Source organism: Patagioenas fasciata, chromosome 10 (genome assembly GCF_037038585.1).
Source record: "Patagioenas fasciata isolate bPatFas1 chromosome 10, bPatFas1.hap1, whole genome shotgun sequence".
NCBI classification, from domain to species: Eukaryota; Metazoa; Chordata; class Aves; order Columbiformes; family Columbidae; genus Patagioenas; species Patagioenas fasciata.
Genome location: NC_092529.1, coordinates 798,514 through 805,315, shown reverse-complemented (window position 1 = coordinate 805,315; position 6,802 = coordinate 798,514).

The window sequence follows — 6,802 nt, the reverse complement described above, 5'->3', positions numbered from 1 at the left end:
CTCCTAACCCCCAGCTCTTCAATAGCACATTGAAGCCAGTTCTGTTCTGCCTCGCCCATAAGAGACATGCAAACAGACAAGGTGATTGCTCCCTCCATGCATCAGTCCTCAAAACAACCACACGATATCATTGGGAAAAGTGGAGCTGAGAACATCAAAATGGGATTTTCAGTTGCTCTGCTTAAGTGGAAGGGAATTTGCAACCAAGAACATGGCAAAACAGACATGAGCACACAAAATGCTCACATGCATATTTATATTTGTCTGGGAAAAAACTGTTGGAAAATGTTGCCCTTCTGCTTATAACCACTGTGTCCTGAGGATGAATAATTCTGGCTTTTTCCAAGCAAGGGCTCCAAATCAGCACTAACTACAGGGCTCCAGGGCACTGAGCACCAAGGGGCAGGGTGACCTGCAGGACAGGGACCCACGTGCTGTCTCCAGGAGCAGATCCGCTGTCACCACCGCACCGGAGCGCTGGCCCGGGGCTCCCGATGCCGTACCAGCCGCACCAGCTGCACCAGATGTAACAGCCGCACCAGATGTAACAGCCGCACCAGATGTAACAGCCGCACCAGATGTGACAGCCGCACCAGATGTAACAGCCGCACCAGATGTAACAGCCGCACCAGATGTAACAGCCGCACCAGATGGTGCACCAGCCACACCACGCGATCCACAGCCTCTGACACGCGGGGCTTGTTTTCTTCAGGGATGTGCAACTGTCCCCTTCCCCCTCTCCATATCTAAGTAGTGGGGAAGATGTCAATCTCTGAAGTGATAAGGCTTTCTCACCAAATTCTTTTTCTGATTATAAAAACAAGGGAAAGAATAACATTTATTCAAGCACATGGCTATTAAAGTATCTCTTTTTCTGGACTCTGGCACTGCTTTCCCTAAAGAACCGAACGTTTTCTTCGTTAAATACCAGCGAGTCTTGGGCATGACTTTAGAGAGCACCAGAAATAGTGTGTGGCAGTAGAAAAGCAGAATTGCTTTCTTCCACATATGGACACCAGCTCCAATGAGGGATTTACACACACGAATATTATCCCTTTTGATTCCGACACAGCTGGGATCTTGTTCGACCCTCCTCTACTTTTCCCTTCCAACTGTTGTATCATTGTCAGCTCATTTTGGTTTATTGTCTGTTTCTCCTTCAGCCCCCACAAGCAAGTTTTCCAGTCTGTGTGTCCATGCCGCTTCCCATCACGTCCTTCAGCCCCGGAATCAACCTGCAAAGCTGCTCTGTGACGCGTGGAAAGCCACTCAGATCCAGGCTGGGATGCGATAGCCCAGACGTCTCTTGCCCACTGACACATCCCACGGCCCAGCTGCCACGCTCGAGGGATGAAGGCTCACCCGCATGGCCACGGTCTGCATCGCTCTGCAGCCAGCCCAGCTTTGCACACAGAGCGGTCCAGCCCCATCTACGCAGCTGCCGTGCAGTGCTTTGCACAAGGGCGTTGTCACAACCAGCCACGATTTATATTGTGTAGTCAGGGCAGGTTTATGAATATTAATTCTTTCAGCTCTGCTGTCATAAATCGCCCTAGTCAGCCAACACCCATAAAAACACAAATATTCCAGTGTTAACTCTTGGAAAACTCCGGCATGACAGCAGAACCGGCTCGGAGATCAGCAACATGGGCCAAACCCCCTGGGGTCACTGGCTGCAAGCGGCTTCACCCACGGCAGATACACCAGCACCTTATGTGCTTAAAGGCAAAAAAATACCTGTTCATTTTCCCAGCCTTCAATGTCTTCTCTTGCAGCTAAAATGTTTATTTTCCAGAGCAGAGCTTGCTGGATAGAGCAGCAATCTCCGGGACCTAGGAGAGCATCCCGGGTGCTGAAGCAACATTAAAACTTAGACACAAAAGTCATAGAAGCAGCAACTGTTGGGCCCGGGTACCCCAAGTGCTCTGCCCGGCCCCAGTGTGGCAGGAGGGGTCCCGGGGAGCCTCTGTGTAAATCTGGTGTGACAATGTCACCAAAGCGGGGGACAAGGCTCCGGCTGCAGCCGCCCCCCAACTGCCACGCGCTGCTCCCCGGGTTTGTTCCGCAGATCTGGGCAGCCCGAGCTGAAATCCAAAAGCTGTCTGTAAGACAAAGGCAATGGAAGAAAATAAAGACTATTTCTTCTACTTCTCCCTTTTATCCTGAGCATAGTAATCAATTTTATGCACTGAAGAAATGCTTATCTCCAAAAGGATTTCCCTTCTCCATGTGAAGATCTCTAATATGCACCACCCACTTCCCAGCTCTTCTCAGCCCCTGGTGAAATCACCTGGTTCCTATAACATGTTACCAGTGGTCTTGGGTGCCCTGTTTACACGGAACCAACACAAATTAGGTACGAGGTACTGGCTGTGCTCCAGTGGACGTGAGAGCATCCGCATTCCTACACAGTTACAATGCTTCCTCCACAGACTGGATTTATATCCACATCCAAGCTAAATAAATCATGCACCACAGTCCCTAAAACAGCTCACTTATCAGGCTTAGTGTGAATAATGAAATGTCATAATATTTGTCAAAGACACGTGGTTTATTTTGCTTTCAATAAATAAGGTCTAGCGGGGGGGCGGGGAGAGAAAGGAGGTAATGCTTCCTCTCGGTGTTATTTGGCATCTGCTATTGGAAATGGACTGCCCCCAAAACCACTGCTTCAAACTGCTACCCCCTCCCCGCTGCTCACAGGTTCCCCTGTCCCGCTGCTCTCAGCCGCACCTCCCGGCTGCAGCACATGGAGGATTTGGGGGCAAACCAGCCCTTATTGTTTCAATTGCAAGACCATGAGAGGCTGCAAGGACACACACCACAGACTGATGGATGCGATGGTAAACACAGAGGAAAATACCTGTAATGCCATCATTTATCAGAGGCAAAAAATAGAGCACAACTGACACGATGTTCTAGCAATAACCACCAAGTTTTCATTTCCACTATGAAACCCGTCTCCCCAGGCTGTAAATCAGGCTGGGAAGCAGAACTGCACCGGAGCTCTGGGCGCCCAGCGTAGCAAGGGATGCTCAGGTGGAAAACACAAGCGGCCACAGCAACTGAAACGCAGGGGAATGAACCGGCTGGGGCTGGGGCTGCAGCAGCCGGTAATGGGTGAGGAGCAGCCGGTAACGGGTGAGGAGCAGCCGGTAACGGGTGAGGAGCAGCCGGTGCTGGCCAAACCACCCACACCTTTTTGGGGCAACATCTGTCCTGGTGACCGCAGGACAGGGCTGGAGGTGTCCACAGGAGGTGCCTACACTGGAGAAAACCCAATGTATGTATTAAGTTGCTAAAGCCCAGGAGGGAACAGCAAAGTGACTTGGACCAGAGCACAAACAGCAATCTGATCCTGGCAGTCTGGTCTTACATGGAACAGAAAGTGTTTTTCATGCTTAACAAAGGCTTTAATGGCTGAGAGATCACTTTGGCTTTACAGAACGGAGCCACAGATTTTATGTATATACTTCGTTGGAGCAGACAGTATTTTTCCAGTTCTGTGCTGCCACATGCGATGCTACAGATGAAACATCCACCGGGAGGAGAGGGAGGCAGGACACTCTGTTTTCATGGCGCTATATTTGCCGGTCTCTCCAGCACTGTTTGTCAGCAGCTGTCGGTGTTCTAAGCTGGGATATTGGGTGCTCACAGGCTTGTCATCTTCTCACTTAAAGTAACCCCAGGGACCCCTCCCGCAGGGACCCCCAGCCCTGCCAGCCAGCCCTCTGGTGCCACAGGAACACCGCTCAGCAACCTTAGTCCTAAAATCGATATTTTGGGGGAAAATCGTCAGCATGTCCATTGGAGCCCGAGCCCACCCCAGTGTTCATTCTCCAGGCAGGCGCTGCCAGGCAGAGCGGCACCACAATAGGTCAGAGCAGAACGGGGAAGAGCAGCTGAAACCTCTCACGTGCAAACTGCCAGGGCCAGAAATAGGCATCTACATTCTGCACAGGGTTATTAAGAGACTAAAACCCCTTCCAGGGCTTGAAAGGTTTTTAGTGGAAGGCATTAGGAGCCTTCTGGGTGTGCCACAGCCAAGCAATATCGATCGACAGTGCAAAAATACCTCTGCGAATCTCTGCCATGACATCACCCGGAGAGCAGCATCTTTTCTTACTCATGAGTGGCAGCAGGCGCTGCCGCCTCGCTCGGCTGCCTCACTCAGACCTCGCAGGGTTCCAGTCAAAGCCCAGCTCAGCCTGCTCCTTTTGAAGAAGGACCGGGCTTAGGAGCCCCCACCTTTAAACCACATCGCGTTTCTGCGGGGCCGGGGTGTTTAACGAGAGAGCACCGTAAAACCGCAGCTCCCGGGTGAGAGAGGGAAAGCCGTCACCCATTGCTGTGGGGAACCAAAGGGCTTCCCAGAGCAGAGCAGCCCCGCAGACGGCCAGCACCCACCCCACGCACCCTGCTCGTGTCCCTGCACCCTCATCTTCCTCAGTCTCCCTTGGACCTCAGAGAGGGGCAAACGCTCACTCTGCTTCCTCTCGCATCTGTTCTGTGCTGTAAACAGTGCCAGCCTGCAGGGTGCGATTGGAGTCCTGAACCCCTCCTGGGGCACACACACGTTCCCTTTCTTCTTACCTTAAACCCCCTATTTGGGGTCATTTTCTTGCCAGCAAGAGAGTTTTAACTGGTTTCTCATGGCATCGTCTGTAGGCTGATGCAGATGCTCCTCCGAGCCGTGACCGCGATCTCCGGGACGCTGGCAGCGCCTCCCTCCTCACCTGGGTCCCGGTCCTGCAGCCCGGAGCAGCGTTTGCTGAAGGGAAAGCATTACTCACCGATGCATGCGCTTTGATTAAAGGAAAAACTAATAACATCAGGATAAATAATAGCCAAAGGCGAGTTCGGACCCTGGTTCCAATCAGCAGCACACCAACTAGTTAAATCTGATTATCAGAATGCCCAATTGGTTATGTCACCAGTGATAAATCAAGCAAAGGCTCTCACTTGATAAGGAAAAGCCAAGTGAGGCTATTTAAAAATGAAAATCTAAAGGAATTTAAAGTGTTGGTGTGAGAGAAAAGCACAGAGATTAAGAGGAGACATAAACACGAGCTGAAAGGGGCCGCTCCAGCGCTGTCCTCTCGTGCCTTCAGCGGAGGAACAACAGTGCAGGAGTCACTCAACGTGGGATTTTCCCTGAGCAGGAGTCACCCCCAGTGCTGCCAACCCCTCAGCTCCATGCCGGGTCACCGTGTCCCCAGGACAGGCGCCAGGAACCTGGACATTCCTGCAGCAGCACGGACAGACCTGGCCAGGGCTGTGGGCATTGAGCGTGGCTGCTCCACTGAGCACCCTGACTGCTCCAGCACCCAACACACTTTGTTCCCCTCTAATCTGATACAGGCCAGTTGTTTGTCCAGCATTTTCAATGCAGCTTTGCCCACAGCCATAAGAATGCGATGAAGAGGGAATTAGGAAATAGCTAGCTGTTACAGGCTCAATTAGTTTCTGATGAGTTGCATGACAAGAAATGCAGCTGGAGATGTTTGTGTGGTACCCAGTGCACTGCTATTGTTAAACACAGCATTAGAAGCAGAAACTCCATGGTACCTGGGTGTCTTTATGTGATGTCAACTCCTCAGGTCTCCCACCAACCCGCTGTGTCCCCATTGGAGGGCAGCCCTGGCCCCCTGCCCATCGGGGACGGCTGCATCACCCCCCACCCAGACCAAGGGCTCTGCTGCACCCTCAGCATCTGGGCACCCAGAGATTCAGCACTGATGGCCAAGGCAAAAAGCAGCTCAAAGCAACTCAGAGGCAAAAGGAAGAATTGTTGGCTGTGGAGCGCAGGATGAAATGCAGCTTTACCCAGGTTGTCGCTCTCCCTCCCTGCTCTACACCGAGGGCTCCACTGCAAATAAAGAACAGGATTTCCAGCAGAGCAGCCCCGATTCTGCTCTGTGTGACCCTAAACCTGTCCCCTGCTCACATCTGCAGAAGTGGCAGCACCTACTCACCCTCCAGAGCACCCCCAGCCCGGTCTCCAGCTCCTGTCCCAGCACTCGCAACGGGGACAGAATGCAGAAAAATGAGGTGGTTGTGTGGCCACAGGGGCACGAATTTAATATTCATAGACTTTCTCTCTCTTCTAAAGGGCAAAACACTTTAAATTGAAGCAAACTAAGATGACTTGAATGATAAATGAACATTTTTTTCTATACTTCCTCAGTGAAATTTAATTTTGATTGATATTAAACATGACAGAGCTTCTACTCGAACTTTTATTTACCAGCCACCTATTTCAGCTGCCTCTGAAATGGCAATGCCACTAAATCCCTGGCTTCGGCTTGTGCTGTGCTCATTAGCACTTGAGGAGTGAAGAGCGAGGACGAGTGTGTGCACGAGGGACCCCGTGCTGCTCGTGGGCGCGGGACACGGGTCCCAGCGCAGCCGCGGGGACCAGCACTAACCAGGCAGGACCAGGTTCCTCTCCCAGGCCACAGGAGAAGTGGCAGAAGGGCCAGGTGCTCTTTGTGGTAACGGAGCTCTGCATTGCAGTGCCCGTGGGAGAGAGCAGGAGCAGAGACAGGGAAGTTGGAATGGATGGAGAAGCCTCATCCCATTCTCTTGGAAACACACACAATTCCCTCAAGCGTTTCCAAGTTGACCAGCAAAAGAGTGCACTAAACAGCATTCTTGCCTGGGACTTCTGCTCCTCCTGTGCATTTCCATCCAACTTGTTTACTTTAAATCATTTCTGTATGTGAAACTCACACTGCTTTGTAGTGCAAACCTTGTGTGGCACAAAGTCGCTGCCCATGGTTCATGCTGGTGCTTGTTTAAG